This window comes from Gossypium hirsutum, chromosome A08, assembly GCF_007990345.1.
Source record: "Gossypium hirsutum isolate 1008001.06 chromosome A08, Gossypium_hirsutum_v2.1, whole genome shotgun sequence".
NCBI lineage: Eukaryota > Viridiplantae > Streptophyta > Magnoliopsida > Malvales > Malvaceae > Gossypium > Gossypium hirsutum.
The window spans coordinates 28,373,908-28,390,632 of record NC_053431.1 but is presented as its reverse complement, the minus strand read 5'-3'; the positions used below and the strand labels follow the sequence as shown (position 1 = coordinate 28,390,632).

Sequence of the window (16,725 nt, the reverse complement as noted above, 5' to 3'; positions counted from 1 at the left end):
GTAGAAAAATGGGAATTAATGAAAAATCCAATTAGAGCCATAGGAATAGATGGTAAAGAAACCATAATTCAATTTAAGGCTAGAAATATACCAATTTACATAAATAATGTAAGATTTGTAATTCCTAAAATACTATGTTTTCATGAAATGCATGGAGATATATTATTAGGAAATAATTTTATATATCATCATTTACCATTTTCTATTGATAAGAACTTAGTAATATTGTCAGTAGAAAAAACTTCTGTAGAAATACCTTTAGTAGAAAATCATAAGTTCATGTGTGATAAAGGGTTTACACCAATAAGAAAAGAACAAATTAAAAAACTAGAAACAAGTCATTGGTTGTTTAAAATTTTAGAAGATAATTTTAGTGAAGAACCATTAAAATTATGACAAAATAGTCTGAGATATTGTGAAATAAAATTAGAAATTCCAAACAAAATTATTAGAGTAAAACCTATGATCTATACTAAACAAGATATAGATGAATTTGATACACAAATCAAAGAATTATTAGAAAAAGGATTAATAGAAAAGACTAATAGTCCACATTAGAGTACGACCTTTATAGTAAGAAAACATGCTGAAATAAAAAGGGCAAAAGCTAGGATGATAATTAATTATAAAAGACTAAACCAAAATATTGTTTTTGATGGATATTTTATTCCAAGAAAATATGTTTTAATTAACCAGGCTAAACAAGTAAAACATTTTAGTAAGTTTGATTGTAAGTCAGGATTTTGGAAAATAATGCTAACAGAAGAATCTAAGCCTTTAACAGCCTTTACTGCACCTAATGGTCATTATCAATGGAGAGTAATGCCATTTGGGTTATGTAATGCACTTCAGATATTCCAAAGATGGATGGATTCAATATTTAATAAATATAAAAAATTTTGTGTAGTTTATATAGATGATATTTTAATATTTTCAGACACACTAGAAAAACATAGAAAGCATTTAAATATTATTTCTCAAGAATTCATAAAACATGGAATAATTTTGAGTCCAAAGAAAATAGAATTAGAAAAAATAGAAATAGAATTTTTAAGATTAAATCTATCAGCAAATGGTCTTAAACTACAAGATCATACTATAATAAAAATCAAAGAATTTCCTGAAAATATTGAGGATAAAAAACAACTTCAATAATTTTTAGGAATAGTCAATTATGGTAGAAATTTCTTTCCTAATCTATCTCAAAAAATAGGTAAGCTATATGAAAAATTTAGAAAGGATAAACCTTTTGACTGGTCTAAAAAAGATTTAGAAATTATAAAAAATCTAAAATCAAAAATAAATTATACTCCAAAGGTTTATTTACCTAAACAAGGTGATAAATTAATTTTAGAAAGAGATGCATCACAAAATTATTGGGGATTTATTTTAAAAGCTAAAACAATAAATAATGAAGAGTTAGTATGTAGATATAGTTCAGGAAAATTTAAACCAAATGAAATTAATTATGTTATATATGAAAAAGAATTATTAGCAATAAAAAAAGGAATAAAAACTTTTCTTATATATTTGGCACCTGAAAAAGTTATCATAAAAATTGATAATCAGGCGGTAAAACAATTCTTTACTTACTAACAAAAGTTTGGAAACAGTACCTAGAAAGATTAGATGGTATAATAAATTGTGTACTTTCAATTTTGAAGTTTTATTTGTAAAAGGCACTGATAATATCTGTAAGGCCCAAATTTTACCCGGCCCGTTACAACACAAAAATTAAAAAATAAATAAATAAATAAACCAAATATATTAATAAAAGTCCATTAGTCTAAAATTATTACAATAGCCCAAACCCATTGTTTAGACCCAAAACCAAATACAATGGCCCATTAACCTAGACCCAAAAATATAGCCCGATTGGCCCAAAGGTCAAGCAATCCTCAGGAACCCTAAGGTTCCCCTTGCGCCACCAGCTACCTCCGTACGCCAGCGCATAGCCTCCGTACGTGCTCCACGTTCTCCTCCGTACCTGTAAAAGAAGACAAACAAAGGACAAGAACAGCACAGCAAAAACAACAGTAAGAAAAAAAAAGAGAAAAAAGGAAAACTTATTGTATTTTCATTTTTATTTTCGGCTATATAAAAGCCCTATGTTCTTTGTAATCGTTGGACACGAACACTGGAAATAAAAAAAAACAGAAGAAGAAACAATCGGAGGCAAACATCTTAAATGTGTCTCTTTTGTTCATCGTTTTTTTTCTTTTTATTGATTTCAAATCTATTGCATAAAGATATATAAAAAAGGGGAAAGGGTTTACTTACCTGATTCGGGGGTCGATCTATTCATTGTTCACTTCTCCGGTCCAAGATTTTAGATCCTTAGGGATCTGTTTAAAATCGCGTCTTGGGTGGAGGCGCTTTCAGCGCCGATGAAGCCCGCAGATGGGCTGAAAGGGAGAAGGGAAGTGAAAAGCTTACCTTACAAATTCCATGGGATTCCTTCTGCTCCGTTAAAATCGAGGTATAGAGGGAATCTTAAGGCTGAAAAAGTAATCTCGAGGTTCGCGCACGCTGGTCGCCGTTCATGGTGGCGACTCGGCGCTTAAGAGTTGACACTAAGGGTCGGCTGAAGGAAATAATAGGAGGCTAGGGTTTCAATTTCAAATAGGGCTGATTGTTTCATTGTTTGGGGAAGGAATAGTTTCTTTTTATTAAAGAAATGAAACAGCGCCGTTTCAGCTATTAGATCCGCGTGTCAAACTGCTCCCAGACCCGAACCCATGCCAATGCGCGTCAAATGGGTTAATTCATAATAAACCCCTCCCTTTTCGCGCGGTGCGTAAATCAGCTCACATTTCACATTTCTTTTTCTTTTAAAATTTTCCCCCTAATTTGTGCGCGTTCGCAACGTGGTCCGAACTTCAGCACTACGCTTTGGGTTCTGGACTATTTCCATATTCAGTCCCTGCGCATTCGTGCATGTTGCACGCCGGTCCCCTTTGTATTTTATTAGTTGATTTTGTTTATAATTTGTCTCTCTTATTTTTAATTCTATTTTAATTAAGTCCCTTTTATCTTTATTTTTCATTTTATGATTCATTTTTTTATTTTAAAAGCATACTAGACATATTTATCTTTGTTTTACGTTTTATATTTTAAGTTGTTTTGATGCTTTCATTTTGTTTCTCCCTTTTTTTAAATTTCTATTGTATTTTTTGCTTTCTTTATGTCATATTATTACAATACTTTGCATAATATTTCGTAAATGTCTTTGTTTACTTATATTTTTCTTACATCTTGAGTTGCTTCAATGATTTTATTTTGTTTTCCTTGATTGCTATTATAATGCTTTTACATACGCTATTATATATATATATACTTCAAGATAGAGTTAATTTCTATTTCATGCATATTATTAATATTATATTATTTTACACGTATATTTTCTTTTAAATTTATTCTCATCTTTTATTATATAATTTTACATGATATACCTTTTAAGTTATTATATTGTATATATTTTTGGTGACACATATGTTTGATCTATATATTATATTAAATTTATGAATTTTATACACATCGTTTTCTTTATATATATATATGTATATAAGCACGTTTTTAAAACTATTATACATTTTATTATAAAATCAACTTAATGCCGTATGTATTTCTATGTCTTTTGCAAATGATTATCATCACAGTTATCTATGAATCTATTTTGTAAATCTACTTTGTGTATTATATTTCATCATGTATTTTATTTTTCTTTCGTATTATGTATATATTATTTAAATTATTATGTGCTTTGTCAATTTTCAAATGAACTTGTTTTTAAACATTTTTCATGTGACTTGATTCAAAAGTTTATTCTATGATATCTATTTCAATAATTATATATTCTTATTTTCTATGCAAATTTGTCAACTTATACATTATGTGTTTTAAAATATTCATCCTACAATATATATTTTAATGATTGCATGTGTATATCAAGCTTGTCTTTGTAAACGTTTTTAATTTATCAATCCATCAATTCATATAGTGCATATCGCGTACTTATCATTGTTTTAAAATGGTTTATACCACATTAACTCTTCGATTTGCATTTTGTTCTATGCATCTAGTAGTAATCATTTTATATTATGCCATGAATGTTGTCACTGCGTGTTATTGATTCGCTTTATTATTATATCATTTATTTTCCCATACATGATTATAATCGAATTATATTCCTTAAGTTAGTTATATTTATTTTTATTTTTTTAGTTCGTTAATCGATTGTATCCCATGTGCTTGTTATCCCATATCATGTTCTTCACTTGGTTTATGAAATTCGATTTTATAAGGTCCAAATTTTTAAAATTGACTTCGTTTTATTTTAAGTAAAATTAACACGTTTTAAGCTAATTTTATACCTATTCTTTTTAAGAATTCTTTAAAACGAAGGCGATATTCGGTATTTGGCAATTCGAGGAATCGTACCCTAACGTGTTGGTTTGCAACTTCTCGTAATCGAAGGTCCCTTTAGAATTTCATTCATGTCTTCTAAAATCCTTTAAAACGAAGATGATGTTCGATATTTGACAAATCGTGGAATCGTGCCCTAACGTGCTGGGTTGCAATTTCTCGTTTACTCAAATAATCGAACATCCCTTTTGAATTTCGTTCATGTTTTCTAAAAACTCTTTAAAACGAAGGCTATGTTCGATGTTTGGCAATTCGAGAATCGTGTCCTACCGTGCTGGGTTGTGATTTCTCATTTGTTCAAAACAATCGAATATTCCTTTAGGTTTTCACTCATGTTTATTAAAAACCTTTCAAAACGAAGGCGAGGTTCGATGTTTGGCGATTTGAGAATCGTGCCCTATTGTGCTGGGTGGCGCTTTTTCATTTGTTCAAAACAATCAAAGATCCTTTCAGAATTTCACTCGTATTGCGATGCAATGTTCACTGTTTGGAGATTCCAGGAATCGTGCCCTACTGTGCTGGGTTTCGGTTTTTTTCATTGGACCAAATAGTTGGGCATCCATTTGTTTATTTCATATTATAGACTTTCGAACGTCGAAACAAGAAGATTTTTGGCAACCCACTCGGGTTATTCAAACGCTATTAAAAAAGAATCACATTTCAAAAACGTTTTTAATTTTAGACATAAGGACAGTATTATCGATTTGGTACCAATTTTGGGCGTAGTGAGGGTGCTAACCCTTCCTCATATGTAACCGACTCCCGAACCCATTTTCTAAAATTTTCGTAGACCATAATCGGTGTTTTAGTAAACCGAAAATGTTTTATTAAAATAATCAAGTTCTTAGGTGACCCGATCACACCTAAACAAAAAGGATTGGTGGCGACTCCATGTTTTGTTTTTCAAAAAGTTGATCCCCCCCTTTTTTAAATTTAAAATTTTTAAATGGAGGGATGGTTTTGACAATATCGTTGTTGATTATCTTAGCAGGCCTAATGGATAGAGGTAAAAAACCTCTAGAACAAGTTGGAGAATGGACCACAGTCCATAAAAAGCCCAACAAAGGGAAATCAATAACTCCTAATCAAGGATTTATTAAGTCATCTCCACAGCCATCATTTTATTCTAACCAAGGATATTATATTTCTTATCCAATGGTAAGACCACCAATTGGATCTCAATTATATTCTACACCAGGTATGGTAAGTCAATACCCTTGGTCCTAAGATCCAAATTCGGCATTTCAAGCCAGTTATGCTGAAATGATCAAAGGAGCAGAAAATTTGTTGAAACAACAACAAACTCCAGAGATAAAAGATTTTTATAATCCAGGATTACCAAGTGAAATTTATAAATTTATCAATGAAATATGGAAAACCCATATTTTAGAACAAAGAGCAAATTTTAGTTGAGCTCTTACAAAGTTTTCACAATTTTTAGTTGAAAAAACAACTAAAGAAGATAAAGCTCATGAATTATTATTAAAATCAATCTTATATAGAGATTGGGAAGAGCTTGAAATAGAATATATGAATATTGAGGAGATAAACAATCTTCTTGATATATTTCAATATTTTATTTGTAAAGGAACAAATAGTCCTCTTATAAATAAAATATTTAGAATATGTTTATATAATAAAGCTAGAAAATATTACCAGCATATATTTTTTCAAAAAATAAATAGAGTTGTTTACAATCAGCAAATTCAATTTCAAAAGACTTTTTCTGAATATTTTTTACAAGCATATGTTTTTGCAAATGAGTTAGGAGAAGAAACTCCTACTATAAAGTTTAGACTAGATCATGAACCATTTGATATAAGTAGTATTGAATGGGGTTTTGTAAAAGAAATAGTTGTTCAAAACTTTTCTTTTAATTTACTAAAAGATTTTCTTGCAATTATTAAGACTATATTATCAGAAATAGTAAAACAAGATGATTATTATTATTATTATTTCTATATACAAATAAGTAGTCTTATTGGTATTGCTGAAAAAGAAAGATTTTATCAGCCATATCAAATATGGATTATTCAAAGAATGATTGGAAGCCCCAAGTTATTAGCTGTCAAAGAAAACAAAGAACAGTTGACAAAAAACATTGACAAGTGTTATAATAATTTTACTTATTATCAAACTCAAACAGGGATTGATTTGATAACAACAGCTCAGCATATACTTCAACATCAGACTTACAAACTCTGGACTAATGGAAGAAGGATAGTGGCTGATGATACTGGAAATATCCAGAAAGATAGAGATGAAGAATCATTAAATCTGTTAAAAAAGCTAGCTGATATAGAAATTGATGATTGTCTATCACATGTAATTGATGAAATCAGAAATACGTGGGAGACTTGGAATTCACCAAGACTGTCACCAGAATCATTACACTTGGATGAAATAGAAACATGGAATCTCAACAATATCCAAGAAGGATAAAGACAAAATAGATACCATGTGGAAAAGAAAAGAAGAAATTCAAGGCACCTTGAAAAGCAAGGCATTTATGTGATGTGACAAATACAAGGATACATGGAGGCCATAATAAATTCATCCTTATCAGAAATACTGTGCAGGATTGAAGAAAAATTAGATAGAGTTTAGAAATTTTGCTATAAATAGGAATGGATGAAGCCTAAACAAGGCATCAAGAAAAATAATTAGAAATCTTTCTTTTACTTTCAGTATTTTCTGTAAACATCCTCTCCTTATAATCTTTCTTTTGTAAACTTTCCTTTTACAATAATAAAAATCCTTATTCTGCATCATTATTCCCAGTAATTGGTATCAGATCTTTATGCTTTTCATAAATTTCTTCTATTAATTTTAAATATTCTACTCTTTCATTCCCAGTAATGGGCCCAAACCATTCATGGAGATGCCCAAACCATCCATGAATACTTGGAAATCTACTAATTAAACCAAAAAATCATCCATGAGGGAATGAATAAACTCCTCCCTTGAAATAAGGAGAAAATCAAGCAACATCCTTCCCAAAATAGCATGATTGTCCACCTACCTTCCTTAATTCAAGGTTGGTTACCTTTATAGAGAAAATCAAGGGATTTGAGGCTAAAAAAAGCTAGGGGATGTTGGAGCCTCTCTAGTATAAATAGGGAGCCTTTCATCATCATTCGAGCATCACTCGATCAACCAATATTCATCGAAGCATATCACTTCTCTTATTTTCTCATTTTCGCATTCCACTACATCTGAGAGAAAGTCGAGTGAGGAATTCTAGAGTGTTAAAGCTATCAAGGCCATCCATATGAGGAATAAATTTTCATCAGTATTGTAGTAGCCCAAATTTGACCGGGCTCAAATAAAACAAAAGGAAATAAATAAATATCTATTTATTAAATAGTCCATTAAAAGTCCAGGTTACAAAACCCAAACATTGGGGTCCAATGTCTAAACATAACAGATCGACCCAAACCCCACATCGGGTCCAAATTTTAAAACATGTTACACAACAGACCCCTAAAAACACTTGATCCATCTATCAGGCTAACCCAAATCTAAAAGCAACCCAAAAGGCCCAAATGACTTAAGAGAAACAGGAAACCCTAGGGTTTCCTGAAGACTGCAGCACCGCAGCATCTTCTAGAAGCCTCGAGGAGCATCTGTTCAACTCCCCAAATCGAGGCCATCAATGCACTGTTGACACGCCATTAATGCGCTGTCCAGAACCTTGTCTCTCTCACAACCGTCCACCTCCTGAATTAAGGTCCGATCGACTTTATTCCAATGACCTTTTCGCTGCCGAGATCATTGCCCCTGATTGTGCCACCATCGGCGTTTCAGCATTCATCACGCCAGCGGCCCTTGAATCACCGAGATCCTCGCGGTCACTTGCAGAAAAAGGAAAGAAATCAAAGCAAAATTGCAGGAAATAGATTAGAACAGGGTTTGGAAAGAAATCTTTCGATTTCTTTCCAAAATAGACAGTAGATTAAGGCTATAAAGCCTTTTCTCAAATCTATAAAAAAAAAAGGTACACACACATAGGAAAAAAACACCAGAGAGATATACCAAAAATACTGTATACAGAATATTTTTGCAATAATACACCAAAGATTTTTACAGCAAACATTATTAAAATAGATCAGGATAGAGTTTACCGTTGAAATCTCTTCGTGAAGTCGAAACGTTTTGAATTCTGGCTACCGTACATGACGGCGTTGACGGTGGCGCATGGGCGCGTGAGCGCGCGCGAACCCCTGGACGGAGGTCCGGTGACACTCCGAGAGCGCCTCCCCAACTCTCTTTCAGAGAGTTTCTTTCCTTTTTTTAAAAAAACAAACTTCAGAAATGATTTTTAAACTTAAAATTTGGCTTATATAGCCTAAACTTAAAATTTGGCTTATTGATTTAATTCAATAAGCACAAAACGACATCGATTTCAGACCAGGATCCGCGTGTTGACTCGATTACCCGGGGAGGATCCGCGTGTTTTTGAAGATTGGGTTAATTATTCAATTGGTCCTCCCACATTTTTTATATTTATAATTTCATTTTATTTATTTTTTAATTTAGCTCTAATGTTTTAATTTTGTTTCAATTTAGTCCTCACAGTGATTTTAAAACAGTATTTGGGAAATGGTGTTGTTTTGGGATTAGGGCTAAATTGCCCAGTGAGTCCTCTGAATTCAACGCGCATTTCAATCAGGCCCAGAATTTTTATTATTTTGCAAATTAACCCCAAATTCCTTAATTAAATTTAATTTTAATCCTTATATACCTTTAATTTAATTTATTTTAAAATACTTTATATATATTTTTAATAAACATTAGTTATGTATATAATAATCATATTATTCTATTTCTATTATTTGTAACATTATATATAAATTTTATTATATATTATATATTCTTATTATATTACTTATTTTCTTATATTTTTATATGTAAAATATTTGTTACATTATTATTATTATTATTATTCATATTTCATATTATATTTCATTATATTTATTTAAGTTTTTCATCATATATATATTATCTATATTATTATCATGCATTATTAACTATTGTATTTTAATTATATATGTATATTTTTTAAATAATTACTCACTTTATTTTATATTTTAAATACGTATTAAATCTTTTATATATATTGTTATATTTTATTAAGTGCTAGTTTCATAATGTTATTAAGTGTTGTTTGTTTGATATATTTATGTTACTATATTATTATTATTTTTTTATATTATTACTACATTAGATTTGTATATGTATTTATATGTCTAATTGTATATCATGCATCGTTTTTTTATTAATTATTACTTTGTATATTCGTATATTTTGCTTATCCATCTTCAATATATGCTATGTATATCTTAATATATATGTTGTTATGTAACTAAGATTTGCTATATTTATGTATGTGTCTACTATAGGACCTTTATATTATTGCTATCATATTATTTAAATGCATGTTTTAGCTACCTATTATTGTAATATGCTATCTTACATGTTATAATGTATATATATGGTTCTTCATGCATTAATTAAAAAACGAAATTCAAAAGTTTTCAAAAAATAAAAAGGCAATGCTCGGTATTTGGAAACTTCGAGAAAGGTAGTGCCCTAACTTACTGGGTTGCGACTTTTCTTGTTGAGTTCGAATAGTCAAGCACCCTTCTAAGTTTTTAAGGTTTTCAAAATACGAGCAACTGTCTTGAAATTTCAAAGCGTTGTGTCCTAACTTACTGGATATGGTGTGTTGTCGTTTTGAGATAGGGATTTTCGAAAAGGGTTAGCTTAGCTTCGAATGTCTTAAAAATATTGCTTCCTAACTTATTGGATGTAATATTTTAATTCATTTGATACAAGTGAACCCTAATTTTCAAAATTAAAATATTCTAAAAAGGATTGCATCTTAAAACTTTCAAATTTTCGACATTAAAGACACTTGATAATCAATTAGGTACCAATTTTTGGGCGTTACGAGGGTGCTAACCCTTCCTCGTATGTAATTGACTCCCGAATCCATTTTCGCAACTTTCGTAGACCAAAATTAATGTTTTAAAACAAAACATTTTATAAGGTGATCCAATCACACCTAAAAGGATAGGTGGCGACCCTCGTTTCCGTTTTTCTTAAAGTCAATTCCCATTTTCCAAAACTCGATTTAAAAAAATTGTCCCGACAGCTTGGCGACTCCACTGGGGACTAATAAGAGAGTCAAGCCGTGTAATTGATTATCTCTTGTCTCAATGTCGGAAATTAAAAATTAAAAATTTAATCCTCTTTGCATTACATGTGTTTGTATTATTGCATGTGTTGCTATATTCTGATACGCATTGCATTTGCATGACCATTATGGTCACACCCTTAAGTGGGAGTGAGAAGCTACGCCTTCGTGAGGTTTTTGCCTCCGTGCAGGATAATGGATCACTTTCGAGATACATCCGTACCTATGGTTTCGTGCGATTTTCATGTCCGTGTAGCCGTAGGGAAATGTATTCCCCTGAACTGAACTCGATTCAAATGAGCCTATAATGGGTGAGGATTGAGGAATCTACTGGTTCGAGTACCTCAAACTTTAGAAACAACCCAGATATAGAAAAATCGTAAGAGCTCAATATAGATAGAATTATACTTAGGTTATCTTTGTGTTTATTAATATCATATGATACTGACTGTTTTCTTTCTTTTGTGCATGTCATTTTGCATTTAAAAGGTATCGATTCACGGTCAGTTTCTAAGTTAGAAAGTTTTATTATGGAGAACAGACTTCTTGATAGAGTGGAGGGCAACGCTAACGCCCATAGATGGTCTGAGCAAACTCAGCTAGGAAAAGGGGATAGCATAACTGTGGGATATATGTCGGAGCTGTCAGAGTACACTCGTATCAGTGTCACACAGAATAATCTGCGGAAGCTTAAGGCGATTTGGGATCAGTGGGGCAATGAGACCAAGCAATCATTCTATGGTAAGTAAAGAGATTTGCCCTATTTGTTTGTTATTCAGGTTGATGAGAACTTGTTTCGAGCTCTCGCTCAGTTTTGGAACCCAGCATACAGTTGTTTTACCTTTGGGGAGGTATATTTAGTGCCTACTGTGGAGGAGTACACAGCCTTACTTCGGTGTCCTAGATTTCAGTGTGATAGGATTTATTCTCGAGCTGCTTGTATCCCAACCTTTGGTAAGAAGTTGATAACCATTACGGGGATAAGCGAGCAGTGGATCATGGCTAGAATTAGGGAAAAGGGTGAGAATAAGTGCATTCTGTGGGGAGTTTTGAAAGATTTGATCTAGACACATCCAGATGAGGCGAAGAGGGTAGACATTTTTACCTTAAGCTTATACGGATTGATGGTTTTCCCCAAGGCCTTGGGATATGTGGACGAGGCAACCACGGATCTCTTCCATCGACTTAGCAAACGGGTCACTTCTCTTCTTGTGATTTTGGCGGAGACATTCAGGTCCTTGAATGCATGTAGGAGGGCCAGTGCGGGTAGGTTTGTTGGTTGTGCTCAGTTACTTTTAGCTTGGTTCTACAGTCACTTCCGATTGATAGATAGGGTGGTTTGTAGGGTCTTCTTTAAGGATTACTCCCCGTTGAAGGACATAGCAGCTTCGACTAGGAAAGTTGATGTTCTTGAAAACAATTGGATAGCGCTACTTCAGAATCTGCAGTCAAAGGAAGTAGAGTGGAGGGCTTCATGGATGATTCCTGGTGAGATTCTTTATCGATGCGGCAGTTTTGATTGGGTCCCTCTATTGGGAATTTGGGGTACCATTGGTTATGTCCCTTTGCTTGTGCTGAGGCAACATGGATTGAGACAGTTCACACCGGTAACTTACGGTTTGGTTCAGAGTGAGTTCATGTATAAAGGAGCTGACTACAAGAGGAAGGTCAGTGAGATCTCTAGTGCTTGGAACAAGACTTGTCGATTAAAGGGAGTAGTTATTAGCCTTGCTACGACTCCGGAGTACGTCGAGTGGAGAGGTAGAAGGATTAATGATAACATCCCTAAGCCAAGCGTGGAAGGAGCTCGACCGATAGAGGAATATTTGCAAGTGACGCCCTCGGAGTTAGAAATTATGAAGCAAGAGTTCGGGAGAAAGAACTTGAAGCTCGAAAAGAAGATAGCAAAGCTCGAAGAAGAAAAGATGTACTTGAGCCTAGACGTCAACGTTCAAAAGATGGAGGTCGAGAAAGAGAGGAAAGAAAAAAGGAAGATCGATGAGGACCGAGACGATTTAAATGAGAATTACAAAAAGGCATAAGTAGCTTTGAAGAGAGCGGGACTAGGAAGGTTTTTAGACTAGGGATAGAAAGAGGTCCAAGAGGAAAAATCTAAAGCAGAATATTGGGAGAAGAAGTTCCAAGAGATCCAATCGCGGAATTTGACCTTAGAAAAAGAAAATCAAGGTTTAAAGACTAAAGTAACTGAGCTCGGGCGATCCCTTCACCTGCATTGAAGTCGTGATTCTACGGTTGAGGTAAAAAAATTAAAAGGCAAAGTTGAGGAGTTGGAACCAGCATTGCAGGATAGTAAGCTCCTAATCGAGCAGCTTGGGGTACAAGAAGATCATTTGAAGGGAGAGCTTCATCAGTCTAGAGGACAGGTCAGGGAAAGGGATCACGTCATTGGAGAAGCCGTAGCCCAGATTTGAGAGGTCGCTGAACACGTGCAAGACTTGGAAATATGAGCTAATGTATTAAGTTTGATGTATGAGTCATCGTCGGATATAGGACGAGAGTTAGCCCTTTTATTAGATAGAGTTAAAACTTTGGGCATTAGGGCGAAAGCGTATTTGTAATCCTCTTATATGTAAAGATATTCTTTTTCTAAATAAAGTTTTCTAAATGAGATTGAATCAGAATTGATGTCCTTTTGGCATTCATGTATTTACATCTCATAGCATTTCATCGCATCATTTGTATTCAAAGTTATAGAAAGACGGTAATTAGTTAAAATTACCACAGAAGTAGAAAAGAAAATCTGGAAACCACGCATCAGTACCGAACTCGTGCAGAATCTAGGAATATGGATCAAAGGTTTGAACGGCTACAAAAGGACATGCGGACCAATTGCAAGAGCAATTGGCCAAGATGCAAAACGACATGAGGGAGCAAATGCTAGAGGCTCAGAGGAATATGATGACTGAGATGGCTCAGTTGCTGAAGGCCACTGATAAGGGAAAAGCCCCTATGGTAATCACTGGTGAGGAGGAAGAGGGTCATCCTTCAGGCTTTACTCCACCCCACGGGCCTACACAAACTGAGGCACTTCCTAGGAGGCCGTCTATCACTATAATGCCTCAACATGGACCGATTGATGCTGGGATCCACATGAATAACCTAACTGGTTCGGGATTCAATTTGGGTAACAACTCTGCCAATCCTCTCGTTCCTGACTTGGATGTGGCTGAAAAGGAGGATTTGAGAGCCGAAGCTGTAAAACAGTTGGAGGAACGTTGTAGATGGTTGGAGGAGAAATTTAAGGCTCTAAAGAGTGCTGATGGGCATCATGGAGTTGATGCCAAAGACTTGAGTTTGGTCCCAGACCTGGTGCTTCCCCATAAATTCAAAATGCCAGAGTTTGAAAAGTACAATGGGACTACTTGCCCAGAGGCCCATATTACGATGTTCTGTAGGAGGATGACCGAATCTGTGAACAATGATCAACTGTTGATTCATTGTTTCCAAGATAGCTTAGTGGAGCAGCAGCCAGGTGGTACAATCAGTTGCGCCAGGCCAGAATAAATTCATGGAGGGATTTTGTACAAGCCTTCATGCAACAGTACAATCATGTGACTAACATGACGCTGGATTGGATCACGCTGTAAAACATGGAGAAAAAGCCTAATGAGAATTTTAGGCAATATGCTCAAAGATGGAGAGAGGTTGCCATGCAAGTTCAACCACCATTGTTCGAGAAGGAGATCACCATGTTGTTCATCAACACTCTAAAGGCTCCATTCATTACTCACATGATTGGAAGCACTACCAAAAGTTTTGCGGACATAGTCATGGCGGGAGAGATGATTGAGAACGCCATAAGAGGTGGCAAAATTAAGAGGGAAGCTGCCAAAAGATCGGCCCCAAGGAGAAAAGACAATGAGGTGAACAACACAAGTAGCTTCAACTCAAAGGCAGTCATAGTTGGTCAACCCAAAGTAGCTGCGGTTGGGCAACAGGGTTCTCAAAGGCAGGAATCGGGCACAAGGCATGAGAGGATGCAATTCACACCTATCCCTGTGACATATCGTAAGCTTTATCAAAGCTTATACGATGCACATGCTATTGCTCCTTTCCACTTGAAACTATTACAGCCTCCATATCCTAAATGGTATGATGCAAACACCAGATGCGAGTACCATGCTGGAATATCAGCGCACTCAATTGAAAATTGTACCGGATTCAAGAAGGCCGTGGAGAGGTTGATCAAGATAGGGGTTGTGAAATTTGATAGTACCCCAAATACTGAAAACCCTTTGCCAAATCATGACGATCAAAGAGTGAATGCCATTGGTGAAGCTAGTGAGAGAATAATGAAGTAAAATGTTGCTGAGGTGAGGATGCCTATTAAGGTGATTTGGGAGGAGATGATGAAGAGAGGGATGATAACCTCTAGGAGAGAAAGAGAAAAAACAAGGAACTACTGTGAGTTCCATGGAGAAGAGGGTCATTAGACCCAAAATTGTGAAGAATTCAGAACCTTGGTGTAAGGCTTTATAGATAATAAAGAGCTACAAATTTTTTAGGGTAGCTCTTATAAAAAAGAAATAAGTGTGCTGGAGGATGAAAAAAAAGGAACCGGCTGGCCAAGGATTATTATCTCCCTGCCAGGGAATAACGAAGTGGGGACACCAGTAGTGCCCAAGGTCATTATCCGTAAGCCTACTCCTTTCCCTTACAAGGATAGCAAGAGAGTACCATGGAGTTATGACTGTAGTGTGACAGTACCGGAGGAAGAAAATATAGCCAGCGCATCTAAAGACGTGCAAGTTAAAGGTTCCCACACGCAAAATGGGAAGCATTATGATACGAGGGGCGTCAGAGAGGGGCCCACAAAAGCAAAAGGTGTTAGTATCGAGAAGGAGAAAAGGGCTGAAATGCCTGTCAAGGAGCCAGTAAAGGAATAAGAGGCTAAGGAATTTCTATAGTTTCTTAAGCATAGCGAGTATAGCGTGGTCGAGCAATTGCGTAAGCAGCCGGCTCGCATATCAATACTGGCTCTACTTTTGAGTTCTAAGGTGCATAGAGAGGCATTGATGAAGGTGCTTAATGAAATATATGTCACCCATGACATATCCGTTAATAAGCTGGACTGATTGGTGAACAACATTAGCGCGGATAATTTCATCTACTTTAATGATGATGAAATCCCACTGGGGGGTAGAGGGTCAACTAAGGCTTTACACATTACCACTCGATGTAAAGGGTACACACTCCCAAGCGTGCTCGTTGATAATGGATTGGCTTTTAATGTTCTACCATTGTCTACATTAAACAGATTACCCATTGACGATTCTCACATGAAGACATGTTAAAATGTGGTAAGAGCCTTCGACGGTACAGAAAGGAAGGTGATGGGAATAATTAACATTCCCTTGGAAATTGGGCCGAACATGTATGAAGTAGATTTATTGGTAATGGATATCAAGCCTTCTTACAATTGCTTATTAGGTAAGCCATGGATACACTCAGCAGGAGCAGTGCCCTCGTCGTTGCACCAGAAATTGAAATCAGTGATCGATGGATGGTTAATAACCATCAATATGGAGGAGGACATTATAGCCGCAGTCACTAGTAAGGCCCCTTATATCGAGATAAACGAAGAATCTATTGAGTGTTCCTTTCGCTCTTTAGAATTCGTAAATGCGACTTTCATTTCGGAAGGGAGTGAGCTACCGGTGCCAAGGATAGCAAGAGCTACGAGGATGGCTCTACAAATGATGGCAGGAAATGGAGCCTTACCAGGAAGAGGTTTAGGAAAGTATCTGCAAGGAGGGACTCATATCCCAAAGTTGATTGAGAAGAACGACTGCTTTGGTTTGGGCTTCCAGCCAGACTATAAGCAAAGGAGGAAAGACATCGAGAAGCGTTAAGAAAGAGAAAGGCACGTTTAGATGGAAGAGAAGTGGGGTGGGAATCGATAACATTTCCCCTTATACCCAAAACCTTCATATCAAGAGGATCACTTGTAGAGGAGAGTCATCAGATTAATGATGCACACGACGAATGATTAGAGCAAGGAAACCTTGAGGGCATTCGCCCTTACGAATCGGGAAGCTCTCTGAACAATTAGACTGCGGAAGAACTTCCTGTAGTCTTTA

General features: G+C 35.0%; 1 long non-coding RNA gene across 1 annotated transcript; it reads right to left on the bottom strand.

Moving 5' to 3' along the window:
• Window positions 1-1,750: 1,750 nt before the first annotated feature.
• On the bottom strand, window positions 1,751-2,950 carry LOC107905387 (uncharacterized). Its single transcript, XR_001686529.2, has 2 exons — window positions 2,281-2,950; window positions 1,751-1,987 (listed from the first exon to the last, which is right to left on the bottom strand). It is a non-coding gene; the product is annotated as an uncharacterized lncRNA (long non-coding RNA).
• Window positions 2,951-16,725: the final 13,775 nt, after the last annotated feature.